The sequence below is a fragment of the Bactrocera oleae genome, chromosome 2 (assembly GCF_042242935.1).
Source record: "Bactrocera oleae isolate idBacOlea1 chromosome 2, idBacOlea1, whole genome shotgun sequence".
In the NCBI taxonomy this organism is placed as follows: domain Eukaryota; kingdom Metazoa; phylum Arthropoda; class Insecta; order Diptera; family Tephritidae; genus Bactrocera; species Bactrocera oleae.
This window is the reverse complement of record NC_091536.1, coordinates 23093515-23108522: the sequence shown is the minus strand read 5'-3', so window position 1 is coordinate 23108522 and position 15008 is coordinate 23093515. Positions and strand designations below refer to the sequence as shown.

Below are 15008 nucleotides of genomic sequence, written 5' to 3'. Positions count from 1 at the left end.
CGGTTATTTTTGGGACACACCTAGTATCTTTGAATTTCTATACTTAAGTAACTAATTGCTCACTATTTCACAAAAGATTCGACCTTTGGCTTAGGTCGAAATAGATAAGCTAGCATTGCCGATTTTAACATTCCCTTTAATCTTTTTATATTTATTTTTTCGGATTTTCTGCACATTCAGATCAACTTACACGCTATAAGGCCCTATAAATTATAACGCATATGCACATTTGCATACATTTTTAAAATGTTAAAAACTTAAAAAGTCACTTACATATAGACCACTTTCACACAAGCATTTGATAGTTACATTTCTTCTCAATTCTTACAGCCTTCGCACGCTGAATTATAAATCGCTCGATATACCTATCGCAGCAGGAACGCTTGTGCTTTCTACTATAACGGAGGTGCTGTTTCAGTGAATTATATAGACGAATTATGTACAAACATACGTTTATATATAAATACCTACATATCACCTTTAAACTCAAAAACATATTTACGCATGTATCATTAACTCTTATCATATTTATATCATTTCACTAAGGGTGAGTTGAAAATATCTCTGCATGTATATTTTTGTTTGTTTCATTTTCAATTGTAGAGTTTAAGTATTGGTTACTCGCCTGTATCCTTTCTCTGCGTATTATAGCCGTCTTAGGCCGAGAGCCTAGTGGAGCGGCGCATAAACCAATAATTAAAACAAAAACAGAAGGAAGACAGCTTGGCATTCCACGCTTACAACGCATTGACTTTTTGACGAAACCATCATTTATTGTGTTGAACTAAACGTTCACGCTCTCAATATCTTAAGCTTTCAAGTTGTGCATGGAATTGATCTTTTTTATCAAATAATTAGGTAAATCTGTCTTCAAGGATAAATATGTATAAAATTCGAATAAAATATTGAATTAGTCTCTGAATTAACAAATTAAATAGACTTAAAGCGAAACCAACCAAAATCAAATAGTTGTTCTTTCAAAAGTCCACAAATATGGCCACATTTACAATGCTCCTGCTCCAGTTAGCCACACGTTTTTCATACAGTATAGCAGAACTGATTTTACTTATATTCTGAATTCAAATACAAAAATCACAGAGGTTTATAACTCTAATGTTTTAACTATTATTTTCTTATCACTTATTCTGATTATTTTTATTTATTTTATTTTTTTATTTATATTGTTATCTTTTATGTTTTTATTTTGCAATAATGTTTTCTTTCTTATCTTTAATTTTTATTTGTTTGTTTTTGTGTTTGTGTTTGTAGTTGTTGGTAATTCGCTGCTGCAAATGTACAGCACTACGGAATTTGTTATGACGAGCATAAACTTAGTTACGCGTAACGTTTAATGGATGGCATTATTAAACTTTCCGTTTTCTCATACATAGATACACACATACCGTTCAACTATAAATGGATTTGATAACGTATTCTTAATTTTTACATGACCTTTTCGGAAGATGAAATTTATAAAACCTTTGTTTAGCAATTTGACATACATATGAGCATATTTATGCAAGTTTATACTAACCGTTTACTTAAGTACAAATGCAATGCAATTATTGGTGTTTGAGTTTGTAGTGATTTTGTCTTTGTATCGTTTCCAGGTTTCCCTAAAATTTACCATTTGTTTTTTGATTTTTTTTTTTTCAATTCTAGTGGCGTACTCATGTGTGTATCCTATGTGTTGGCTCTTTTAGTTTAAATTTATAAATTTTTTATATTAAAAACACACAATTTTATGAAAAGTGCATATCATTTGATTGGAAAAACTACACATTCAAATTAGTGACTTAAAAACATAAAAATCCATGTGTAAGTACATATATGTTTACACATTCATACACTTGCGTATGTTCAGACATAGATACATAGTATATCAGCATACGATGATAGTTGTATTTTATAATGTTATGTTTTGTGTAATTACTTTGATTCAATAGCCTTTTTATTCGTTCTCACAATTACTTCAAAACAATTTTCGATATGTTTTCAGCTGATGATACAAACGGTTAATGTGTTGTTGTCAGTGATATTGCAAAGCACTTTCTGCTCGCAGCATGATTTTCCGTTACATATATGTATGTATATTACTAGGTAGGTCCGCTTCATGACATCTCTTCCCGATTAATTTCATTTATCTTTTAGCACGGAATGTCTGACATTATATAACGCTTATGCAAAATAATATAATAAAAGTAAATTAGCTGCCGTTTTCTGTGCATCTCAACTTGCATTTGGCGTTTTCAAGAATGTACCAGAGTGACATTTAAAGTACGGTATGGCACAGTAATTATTCGTTTCAGATTGATTGAAGATGTAATTTGCTATTCCATGTGATAATATGATCTGTAACAGTGGTCTCAGCATTAATGCACATTTTTATATTTTTTCGCTATGTATGGTATTGCCATTTTTCCATCTCATTTTTATTTTCTGCATAGTCCTATTAGATTTCGAAAATTTGACAATTTGTAAAAATATAGATTTTACTATTACCAAAAAAATTTTTCTAAATTTTTTTTGACAAATTCAAAAGCGTGCGTTTTTTCACCTGATTGTTGTGATATTCGAACGCAAACTCTGTGTTTTTTATGACAATGTTGGAAATCTTGGCACTCGACAATTATGATAAATGCTCAATAACATTTCATCGTTGACTCAGGTAATAAACAAAAAGCTATAAATGTGCTGCCTCAACTTGAAAAATTAAAACACAAAAATTTTTGGTTCATTGTACAATTGTAAAATTGGAAAATATTTACATATTGTACAACTTTTTATTTGTATATAATCGTTTGTTTTTTTCATTGTTGTTTTTGGATGAATCGAGATTAAAAAAAAAACAGGTTTTGATTTTTGGCAATTACTATTCGTTTTTTGGGGTTCAAAAATTGGTGTTGAATTAATCGCATATATTAAATAAAAAATTACAATTTATATTATTTTTTTGAACAATTTTACACTTTTTTTTGGTTTTTTACTGCATAAAAATGTGCAATAAAAATTTTTTCTTTTTTTTCACTTCTTCATTTTCATTAAATAATTTCAGTTACAATTTTGTTGATAATGAAAGTATGTTTTGCCATTTAGCTCACATGATTTGTTTGTATTTACATATAATGTTCACTGACATTCAGATTTAAATTTTATTGTACATGTTTATTTAAAAAAAAAAAAAAAAAATTTGTATGTTTATATTAGGGATCTGCTACATTATTATAACATTTGGATTTTTCATAAATTTTCAAAACAAAAAATCACAAAACAATAAAAAGGAAAATTTACATATTAAGCTAAATATATCAAAATTTGAAATCAATAGTAAGTAATCTGAATATTAAGATGTCTTATATTACAAACGAAATTAGCAAATTAAATATCTTTCATTTTTATATAATATGGAACAAAGATTAATCGGTCTAATTGGCCGACTGTGATTTCATGATTTAAGCGATCTAAGTCCTAAATAACTTTATCACACAAAATTGCATATTTTTATTTAACGTTTTATTCCTCAAAACGTAAAGGGTTCGTGTAAGAGAACATTTTGCATTTAAACGAAGTTGAGACGAAGCAAAGGATATACATAACAAAATATTTGAAACGAGTATGATAAATATCGCTATTTTATTTAACATTGAAAGAACAAAATGGTTAATAATTTCTACTAATTTTGAATTTAAATTGAATTTTGCTGATTTGTCATTTTAAAAAGTGCTAAATGTTTATCTCTCGCCCCAACTCAACGTTCGTTATTGTACACACGAAGTTCGAACTATTCTTCTCCGGTTACGTTTTATTTGTTGATTTGCTCTTTTGGAAGAATGTTTTTTTTTATGAAAAGTTTTTAGAATTTTTCTTTTTTTTTTTTTTGTTTTTTTTATATATATATACTTTTTAGCACATATATTAAATATGTGCATAATTAATGAACTTGAGCATTTCACATGTCAAAGCGTTCAGAAAAATCCGCAGGCGCAAAAAGAATAATGCATATTAAAATTAAAAAAAAAAAATCAAAACAAGATACAGAAATAATATTCGAGCATATTCTCACAATACACTCCGCCTACAACTCACTTCTTTCCCACGAAGCCCTCAATTTGCTATGCTAATTTCATTTTTTTATCATTTATATTTTAGGCTTCGGTAACAAACACTTCTACAAATACATACAAGTATTAAAAATGAATTTAAAAAAAAAAAATGGTATGTATGACAACGCATGTGCGGAAGTGTACTTTTAGGTTTGTATAAAATGTGTTTTAATTTTTGTTTTTATAATTAATGTTTGCATTGGTGTGCATGTTTCTTTTAATTTTCATTTAATTTTCCTGGTTTATTATTAATTTTTTGTAATTTTCACTTATCAAGTCTTCATTAAAGCTTTTGCGTAACTTCAAACCATACTAATCAATAAATTAATTATGCCTGCTCACTACCCGCACTTCCATTTCTTTCCTTAATCACAAATATTTAATAACTGGGTAAAACTCTTTACCTACATACATTCCTATCTATGCACATTATAATTGCTTTATTAAGAATCTATTGTAGTTCATTGTACGAGAAATTTAAGATAGCATAAAATTAAAGTGAAATATGATAAATAAAACAGATAATTGTAATGAACTTGATTAATTTTGAAATTAAAAAACATGCATTTCTTAAAACTTTTTTAAAACTGACAAAGGAATATACATTTTGATTCGATTTTGACTCTGAATTTGCATATTTAATACTTTCATAAAACATTTTTAAGCACTGTTACTGCAAAGCCATACACATACACACATTATGAAAATTTTAATTCTATCGTAAATACTACAATAAGACATTCGTAATGTACTCCTTCGATAGCAAGATTTTGTACTAGATGGTGTTTCCCTAATAAAAAAAAGAAATAAAAATGTATAATTTTCTTTTTCTCGTTATCCAACATTATTGGGCACAGTAACAAATGGCGAATTTTAATGCAAATGTTGAATGAAAATCACTAGCATAAGAGGTTAGGCGTAAGAAGAATTTTCAAAAAAAAAAAAAATATAATATCTTAGAATTATTTTCCAAAAATTTTAAATAAAATTACAAATACTTTTTGAGTTATTTGATAATTTGATTAAAGGGTTGTTGGGCGCTCTGGAACGCAAAACTTCAAATGAGTTCTTATCAAAACTATTTTTTTGAACTGGCAACACTGTGGCTGGAAAACCGTTCGTTAGATTTTAATGAGGCAATGAGCTTCGGTTCGACCTGGATCACACACAAATAGCTATTACTTTTAAAATTATTAATTTTTCTTTTAAAATATCTGTCATGTTAAATCGAAACTTAATTGAATGATGCTATGTTTTTACTTTTATATAATACAATTATTTACTGGCAAAAAAAATTATTTGAAATTGTAATTTTTTCATATCTCTAACTACACCTAACCCCATAAAACTGGAAATAAATATTTTATGATGTTTTTATTTAACAACTTCGGATTGTGTACTATGTATGCAGGTTATGTCTGAGTAGCAAAAAATACGCTTGTTGTTATTTTACTTACATTTAAAAATGCAATTCGCTTAATTTCACTAGTGTCTGCGTGTGTGTGTAAATTTTAAGATGTTCATAAAGTATTTTTTATCGCACACAATCATTTTGTATGCATTTGCTTTTGGATTATTGGAATTAAACTCTAGACAGTAGATCGTAAGCGTTTACATAGACTTAAAAAAAAAAATAAACTAGGATTAAATAAAAATATTGATTGCGTTCAAATATCACGGCTGCACTTTCAAATAGATTGAGGCAAAATCGTAAGAAGCTTGGCATATACATAAATTTAAATGCGTATATACGAAATATATGTCATCCGTATATGAACAGGCTAAGGTTTAAAATATGTATGTATAACTTGCTTTTTACTTATTTTTTTTTTTTGCAAAGTTTACATAGTCGTTTTCAAAGTAAAAGATAAGTTTAGCACGCAATAATACAATATTATATTAATATATCAATTGCAAGTGGCTTTTGCTTTTGCTCTGAAAAGGTCTATATATGCAATGTGTACTAATAATTTACACAAAATAAAAGCGTACATTTGGTAAAGAAAATTTTAAAATGCAAATTCAATCTGTTTTCCATACACATATGTACCTATGAATTATTTGGGTTTATGTGCGAATATAAACTTTCTGTTAACCCAAAATAATTTTTGTTTTATGTATTCAAAACGTACAATATACCTATACATATCTATAGTGGTATGTTAAAAATTAACAAATTTGTGTAGTTCATTCATCGCACACCCATCAACTAGTCACATGACTATTATTAATAATTTTCATTGTTCAACTAAGTTTCATTTTCATATTACGTTGTGCGCGTCCAATAACTAAATAATTGTTGATTCTTTCTGGCTTCTTCCTAGAAGAAGTCGGAGAAAAATGTCAAATTTTTATATTACTATCATTACAGATTACTTGCGGAGTTCAACAATTATATTGTATGTTCACACATGGGTCATATACAATTTCATATTACTAACAAAAAGTAAGCAAAATACAATATATTCAATACATACTAACATACGTATATAGCATCACAATATTCAAAATATTTACCATTTAAGATTGCAACTAACATTTGCAACATATTCACAAAAATTGGCAACAGCAGTTCAGATTTAGTAATTATTGTTTACAACGACACTCGAAGCATTCTCTTCCCACACACAATACCTCTTACTTTTTTACACAAATCTAGGGAACTAGATCTTTTACTTTACAATCATGCGCAAGTGTGATAAGAAGAATGTTTCGAAGCCATTCAAACAAGAACTATTTTTAAGCATACCTTTTATACATACATATTTATTATCATAATTTTCTTAATGGTAAGTCGGACATTGTTGTACCGTATTGCCGGCAAATGCTTAATAATCCATCACAATTTAATTTGATATAAATCAGTTATCAGACAGTAACAACTATCTGGTATCCCCCAAAAAAACAAAAAAAAAAAAATATTATGAACTAAAAAAACAAGGTACTGGGCTTAAGTGCTCCGCTGTAGCCGCAAACAATCACTCATCAGGATACTGTTTTAAGGCAGTTGTAATCAATTTACACTTTAAATTTTCATCGTAAAAAGAAGTAACTTTAGTATGCTCTGATTTTAAAAATTAATTCCAATCAATATTTATATTTTTAATTACAATTTTTCATATTTGTAATGGCCAAAATTGATATAGGAAAATATACATACAAACGCCGATTATTAACTTTTTTTTTGCATTAGGGACTAGCATTAATTGAAAATTACGTTTTTTAGCTTTAATAAGCTATTAATTTGATGGTTGAAATTTTATTGCATATGTATGTAACTCTTCTCTTGCACTTTCTAATGTAAATACAAACATATGTACGCCAGAGCGTACAGAATTGCATGAAATGATGTTTGTTAAGTTCTGGGATTTTTGAACAACTTTCCGACTATAAATGTACATTTATTTAAGGAACAGCTCTTCAAAATTTCATCACTTGGCAGGCGTCTTTTGAATAAATGTGGTTTGTAATAATAAATTAAAGCGCATTTTTGTATTGGGCCTTGCGGTCGTTTGGTTTTTGTCTTTTATCTATTGTTGTATTTATGGTTTGTACATGGCTTGATGATGGAAAAGTATCATCAAACATTTTAAAATTTACAATTTCTAGTTTAAAATTTGTTAACATTTATCTTTGGGTCTTTTTGTCATTTCTGCAAATACTTTTCAGCATGTTATTTCGCTAATACAAATTTTCAAAATGTTAACGTTCTTATATTTACATTGAGAAGTATTCTCAATTTTTTTTTTATATAATACAAATTATTACCTACTACAGTCCAGAAGACTTATGTAAATACATATTAAGTAATGAAATTATACAGTTACTATGAAAGATGCTGAATTAAAAGTTAGAAAACTATAAATAAATATAACTATATTATTTAAATTACAATTATATTTAAATGTAAAGTACAAAAACGTAACATCCGCGCCAAAACTTTCAAATTTTTGGTTTTTAAGTAATTTTTTTTTTTATTTAAATCGTCACATTTTATATGTAGCATTACATATGCGAATACATTTCAAGTTAAAATCCTGTTAGGTACAAAGAGCTACATCTATTTACTTTCGTTTTCAATTTGTTATTATTAATTAAAAAAAAAGCAATCAAATACTAGCATAGAACCCTCAATCAAAAATATAGAAAAAATAAGGATATCGGAACTTGATGTGTTGGCGCAAAAGCAACGCTTATTGTACAAGGGCACTAGCTTTAAAATTACATATCTCTACAATTAATTTGTTTCACAAATTAAAAATGATAAATTGTTAAAATTTAATACGAATAATGAGAATCTTGTTGTTTATGGTAAGTAAAATAAATTTTGGCATATGTTACAAAAAATGTTTTTATATTGACTGCCGCCATTGCTGAACATATCCCCCACTCGATGAATGTTTTCATGTTATATTTCTAATGTCGCTGCTGATTGTGATTTTATTGTAATACATTTTTTGGTTCACATGTCTGCAGCTGCAACTGCTGTTGTCCTGGTTATCTGAAGGTGTGACGCATGGTCATTCCGCATTATTTAAGCGCACGCATAAGGTCACAGCTTAAATGGTTTTTTCCTCGTTGTTAATTTTTATTGCTTTTATTGCATTTTGTTTACAATTGTTTTTGTTTGTATTATATTAACGCTCAACTATTTGCTTCTTTACTTTGGTGGGTTGATGGAATTCATTCTTTAAAAAAGTTATATTTTTAGTGTCACTGCCATTTGCAAACAACAGGATAGACAGAATTCACAAAGTTCTTTAATAGTAATTATTATACAATATTTGTGGCGAATAATATTATCTAATGTTTCTCTGTGTTGTTTGTTGTTTTTGATTCTGTTTTCAGTGCCATACAGATGCGTAATTAGACTGAATTGAAAACTCGTGGCTTTCGATTTATATTTTAAAATTTTCTTAAACCTTTAATAGTTATAACTTAATAGCAAAAATAATAATTTGTACAAAGTTTCTTTTACAAGAATTGTGAATTTACTAAATTATTGAATTTTTAAAGTTTGCATTTCCGTTAGTTTTATTTGTTTTCGTTTGTTCAATTAGTTTAGATATTAAAATTAAATGTTTCATTTTATTACTTGAGATCACAAGCAGTTGTTATTTGTGTCGTAATTTGCGTTAATAGGCAAATATTGTATCTTTCACGTACATTTTATTAGATTAGCTTTTTGTTTAAATTTTTATCACACCATTTACTAGATTGCAAATTTGTTATCTACTAATTTCCAGGTCAGAAAATTGTAAATATTATTATATGTATGTATTGTTTGAAATGTTTACGATGGTAATTTTGATTTAATATTTATTTGCAGCGCACTCATACATAGTTCATTGCGAATATCACATTTTGCATTCGTGCGTTTAACATATGGGTAACTCAGTTTTCTTATCGATTTTAGACATTGTTTTCTAATATATTTATTTGATGATCGCTAGTTAAATGGTGAATTAATTTATACTGCTGTACGGATATTATTCGGAGTGCATAGCGGTTATGATTGCACATTTAACAACAACTTCAAGTTGTGCGTATCGAAATCGTCAAGCAAATTACGCTTCGAATGCTTAACAACGTGACCACCACAGGTATGTGCATCAGCTGCCAGTGCTGGGTTGCGCGCTGTCGTAACACTGTGTAGTCCGGGTCCAGCACTGCTGGTTGTTTTATGTTCTGCCTTGCCCAGGGTCCAATGTTGCGGTGGTTTTGGTAACGCTGTAGGCGCCGGGGCATCAAAGCATTTGCTGCCAGCGAAATGCGTCAACGCAGTGGGTAATACCAGGTGTGTTGGTGATAACTTACCAAATAATGGGCTACTAATCATCGCGAATTGAGCGCGTGTCTTGCGACCGGCACTGCCGCTGTTGCTATTAATTGCAATTGGATTTTCACCACCACCTAATATAACAGCTGGCGATTGACGGGCCTGCTGCTGAGGTTGTTGCAGATGTTGGAAGTGAGGTGATTTTAGACCATCACTCTGCTTATGAGCACTACCGCCACGTCTACCGCCGTGATGCGATTGGTAATGATAATTATTATTACTAAAGAAAACTGCGCTATCAGTGCCACTTGAAAGGTGTGGCGAATCGCGCTGCTGCTGTTGTTGTTGGTTTTGCTGCTGTTTACGCTGCTGTTGCTTACGTTGACGCGACGAAGAATGTCCACTACCAATACCACTAGAACCTAGCGAGGAATCACTGCTTGTAGATGAAGTGGAAGCACCCGATGACATTACACAACCGGGTGGTGAAGAACTTAAAACTTGTTGTTGTTGATAATATGATTGGTAATTTGTACTGCTAGCAATACTGTTGGAATGTGCAGTTACATTTAAAGTTGTTGTCGGTGTGTTGCGGTTCACATTACCAACTCCACCTCCATTTGACATTTTTTTTAAACGAATTGTCGTCGCATCTGCTGCTGCGGTTGTTGTCATTTTAAAATTATTACTAACGCTATTGTGCGAGTATGTCATTTTTAGATATTCAGCGTCCTGTGTTCCTTCCTCAATGCAGCTCTTTATTGTTTAACTCTTATCTAATTTTTGTATTATTTTACGCAGTGTTCTTGCCTCTTCAATATTTTGTGTTTAAAGTAATGCTTATTTTTTAAATATCACACACAATAAAATCAACGTTAATTTGAGTTTATCCGTTTACAAAGTCTGTGGTTCTTTACCCTTTTGTTGTCAGTTTAAGTAGAAAATCTGTTTACGTGCGGCACTGCTTTTTGAAAATTTGCCTGCACTCGGAAAGCTTTTCTCACTTTTTCCAGCATCAAACTCACCGTCTCTCCTTCTGCTTCTATCTGCGTTTATTCTTAATTTTTATGTTATTCTCTTCCTATGTTTTCTTCCTTATTTACATATACATACATATAGTTATTATATATATTGCTATGTATAAACATATACATAAATTTTATATATAATTTTGTTTTGTATTGTTAATCAGTCTGTTGATTTTTCCGGTTTGTTTTAAGCTTTTCTTTTTAGCTACTTTACTCATTAGCTTACGCTTCTTCGTCTTCTTCGTATCTTAGTCCTTCTGTGTGATCCTTTCGTTCGTGGATGGCTCCGGCGGTACATCTAGTTAGGGTCCTGAAACAAAAGTAATTTTAAAATTAATATATGCTAACAAAATTCTCAATAGGTCGAAGTTTGTACAAAAACATATAACATATTATCGTATTCATCTTAAAAGTGTTACATTTAAAAATCACATAAAAATATAAATTTTTTTTTTTTAAACTTGCAATTCATTCATTTATTTTATACAGCCTGAGTTATGCTAGTTCGATATATAATGAGTTGGAAGTTTGTTTCTTATTTAAGTTTATTGAATAAATAATAAATATCTGGAAAGAAAATATTTAAGTTTGCGATATGTGTCATAAGGGTATTTCATGTATGCTTTCATATCAGTTTGATACCATCTGTCGCTACAAAAACAACAACAACATTTATTGTAAAATTTCCATTTTAATTGTAGCTCTTTTAACCACAAGAGTTTAAGGCACTAAGTAAAATATTATGTTTAAAAATGTAACCAGCTCATCATATTGGCATTTTTTAAAAAGAAGAAAGAATCATTAATAACAGTATTAGACAAAACAGTTGCAAAAGATACGACACATTTTTTTAATGTGTTTTTATATTTTGTAATTAAAAATTAATTGAAATTTTATTTGCTTAGCTATCAAATTCTGTTTTCCAAATTTATTTCCACAACACATTTTTTTTGGGAAACAAGTAAATGGATACAAACTCAGCGAGGTGGTCCACTCACATATTATTGTCAACTGTATTAACTAACATTTCCATTAAAAAATTACCATAAAATATAATGTCCAAACGAGTACAAAAAAAAAACTATAAAAGCCATTGTAGTATAGGTATATAATATGTGTATAAATTCAACATTTAATAAATGTTTGCATTCATACGATTTTAATAAAATTTCTATTTCGTTATAATATTTACCTCATATATTTTGAAAATTATATAGAAATAAATACAACGAAATTTTAATAACAAGATTGAGATAGGTATAAATGTAAGTACTAACAACGCACAGATCACAGTGCAACACATTGATGCACCAGTATCGAAAATCTAAACAAACCAGAGAATGTAGCGATTTATTTAATTAAAATTGGTTAAAACCTACACAAAATCACTTCAGAAATGAGTAAATAAACAACAACGTCTTGCAATTTCTTTTACCTTTCTATACTATTTCTTCTTCTATCTACGAAATTATGTCCACGAAAAAGGAAATAATTTTTGGGGAAAAGAGGTAACATTGCAGATGAGAGAACTTAGTGAATATACAGTGCCTCACAAGAGTATTCGGAAATTATATTTTTTTAAGTAAAAAGAATGCAAAAGATTTTTGGTTTGAAGAATTTTGTTTTGGAAACTTTATTATTACTTCAATTAAAGTTTTAACTCTGACTTAAAATAAAAAAAACTAATTTAAGTATAAACTTGACCAAACATCACAAAATTATTCGGAAATTTCGTTTCTAGCAGGCCTGGCAAAAGATTCGTTATTGTTGCTGAAGTTTTAAGCTATCATTAGCACTTTTTGTTCAGTTTAAAAACAAAATTTTTAGAACGTGGTCATTTTGTCTTTGTTTGTGAAAAAATACGATAAATTATGTAAAATATGGGAAGAAAATCAAAAGAAACCACATTCAAAGAAAGGAAAATAAAATTTATATCGGAATTCAGTACTTTAACACAGTCTGAGATGATACCGATTTAAAATGAGAGACTATTTTTGTGACTTTAGACGATTTTGCAATTCAATACGAGACAGTCACAAAAATCTCTCAATTGAAAACGAACAGCTCTACTCAGCTGTTACATTTCGTTAATTAGAGATGTATATAAGAATGAAAAAACAAGGTCGATAACAAATATTAAATTTTCTATAACACAGTCAAAAAACATAATAAAAAAAAAAAAAAAAAAAAAAAAAACAATATAATAATGATGTGACTTTGAATCGCAATAACTACGAATTTTATTTGAATTTTTTATTTTAATTTTCACGTGATTGAGTTTCTTCCAAAATATAAAAACTATCGATAAATATCTATGATGATCTCTATAAGTAAGTGTCAGTATATTCAAAATGGAAATCAAGAATTAGTTATGTCCTGCTCCAAACTGTCAACTCGGCACCATTTCTAGGAATTAGTTCAGGAATGTTTTCTGCAGTTACAACTACAGCAATATGAGAGAACTGAACTATATTTCATTACACAAGTATACGAATTGTTTACCAAAGTGCAACGTTGTCACTTTTCTCAGATTGCGTTTGCAGCAAAGATTTTTCAGACTTAGGTAGGGAAGAAGTTATCTTAAACTTAAGTATTTAAAGATTTATAATCTATATAAATTTAGTAGTGCAAATTTACTCACTTTTCGCTTAGTAAACCTTTCACAGCACTCTTCTAATTGGCTAAAGCACTGCAATCTTGCCACTTAACGAAGCTCTAGTTTCTCATGAACTGACAATTATTTGTTTCACTATAGCTCTCACTCTATCATGTACGATATTCCAATTGCGTTTCGATAACGTCGTATTTTTCTTATACATGTATAAGTATTTTTTTCGTATACGAATGCAAAATGGCAGACAAATAACGATTTTCTTTCTTTCCCTAAAATACGATTATCAAGCCAAATTTTCTTATTCCAGCAACTTTTCTCCTTCACACGGAATATGAAATTTGTCTTTCCGTTAAGATATGTTTAATTTGCACAATTATTGAAAATCGATTTCTTTGCACACTTCACTCTTATTTTAGCCTTCGAAAGTGAGCCTGAAAAATTACTTCAATTACCACATATTGTTTTAATTTTCACTTAAAATCTGGCTTTCTAATTCACCAATTTGAAACTGAGATGAACAAGCAAAACGATCCGTTATTTGAACTTTTTTTTTAGCTTAATCTAGTAGAATCAAGAGTAATGTATCTTCTTTTCACATACAACACACAGATTTTTTCAACTCCTTAACCACACAAGGTCTACCGTTACTCGGGCAATTGCCGAAGAAACTGATTTCCAAGTATTGATATTTTGTTAATAAATTTTCACTTATATTTTTACGATTTGTACGGATGATTTATTTGCAACAAAAATTAATTTTTCTATTGGGTTTATATAAGGAAAATTCTATATAACACTATAGTTTAATGGCCTTTACAATGCGTTTGTCATCACTTTTGTATATTAAATGCCGTCTCGTTTTCGTTTTACATTCCAACTGCCGTAGACACGTTACACCAAAAACGGCAATTTAAAGACAATAGCGATGATCCATTTAACTCGAATTATTTCAGTATTCTAATAGTATCAATCGTTGCACTTTTGAATTATTAAAGATATCACTTTCGCCAATTAGTTTTCAATCAACTTTTTGTCAACCAAAAATCTCACCAATTGGTTACTGCGCGTCGCAAACGATTTTTACACAGTTTTAGAACTTCAAATGCCTTTCGCTTGTGTGGTTTCCGCGTTTTCCACGCCTTCTCTCAACTTAACGTCAACACAACTCTATGATAACTTAAATTTCGAATGACATACCAGCTCTTTTAAACATATATTTTTCTCAGAAAAAGATACTTATTTACCAGGGTATTTTTAATAAACACCAAATAAATCACCACTACATAAAACAATACGGGGATATTTTTACCCGACTGCAAATTTTCTTTGTGCAATGCCAGCAGAAGCCTCTACCTTTGTCTCTTTTTAGCACATACAATTCTGGCTTTGTTTTGTTTTTGTAAACGAATAAGGAGTACAGCTATTTTGATTTCACCTCTTCTAAATCAACAGGGTTGCACCAATCATTAATAATAACTTTTAAC

The 15008-nt window shown here is 29.3% G+C and overlaps 1 long non-coding RNA gene across 4 annotated transcripts; it reads right to left on the bottom strand.

Annotated features, from left to right (window-relative positions):
- Nucleotides 1-1929: 1929 nt before the first annotated feature.
- aqz (aaquetzalli) lies at nt 1930-14735 on the bottom strand. 4 transcript variants are annotated; one of them, XR_004979547.2, is made up of 3 exons: nt 14575-14735; nt 13552-14285; nt 1930-11220 (listed from the first exon to the last, which is right to left on the bottom strand). It is a non-coding gene; the product is annotated as an aaquetzalli (long non-coding RNA). The 4 variants fall into 4 exon arrangements; XR_011397163.1 differs by having other exon boundaries at nt 13552-14032; XR_004979549.2 differs by having other exon boundaries at nt 13552-13793.
- Nucleotides 14736-15008: the final 273 nt, after the last annotated feature.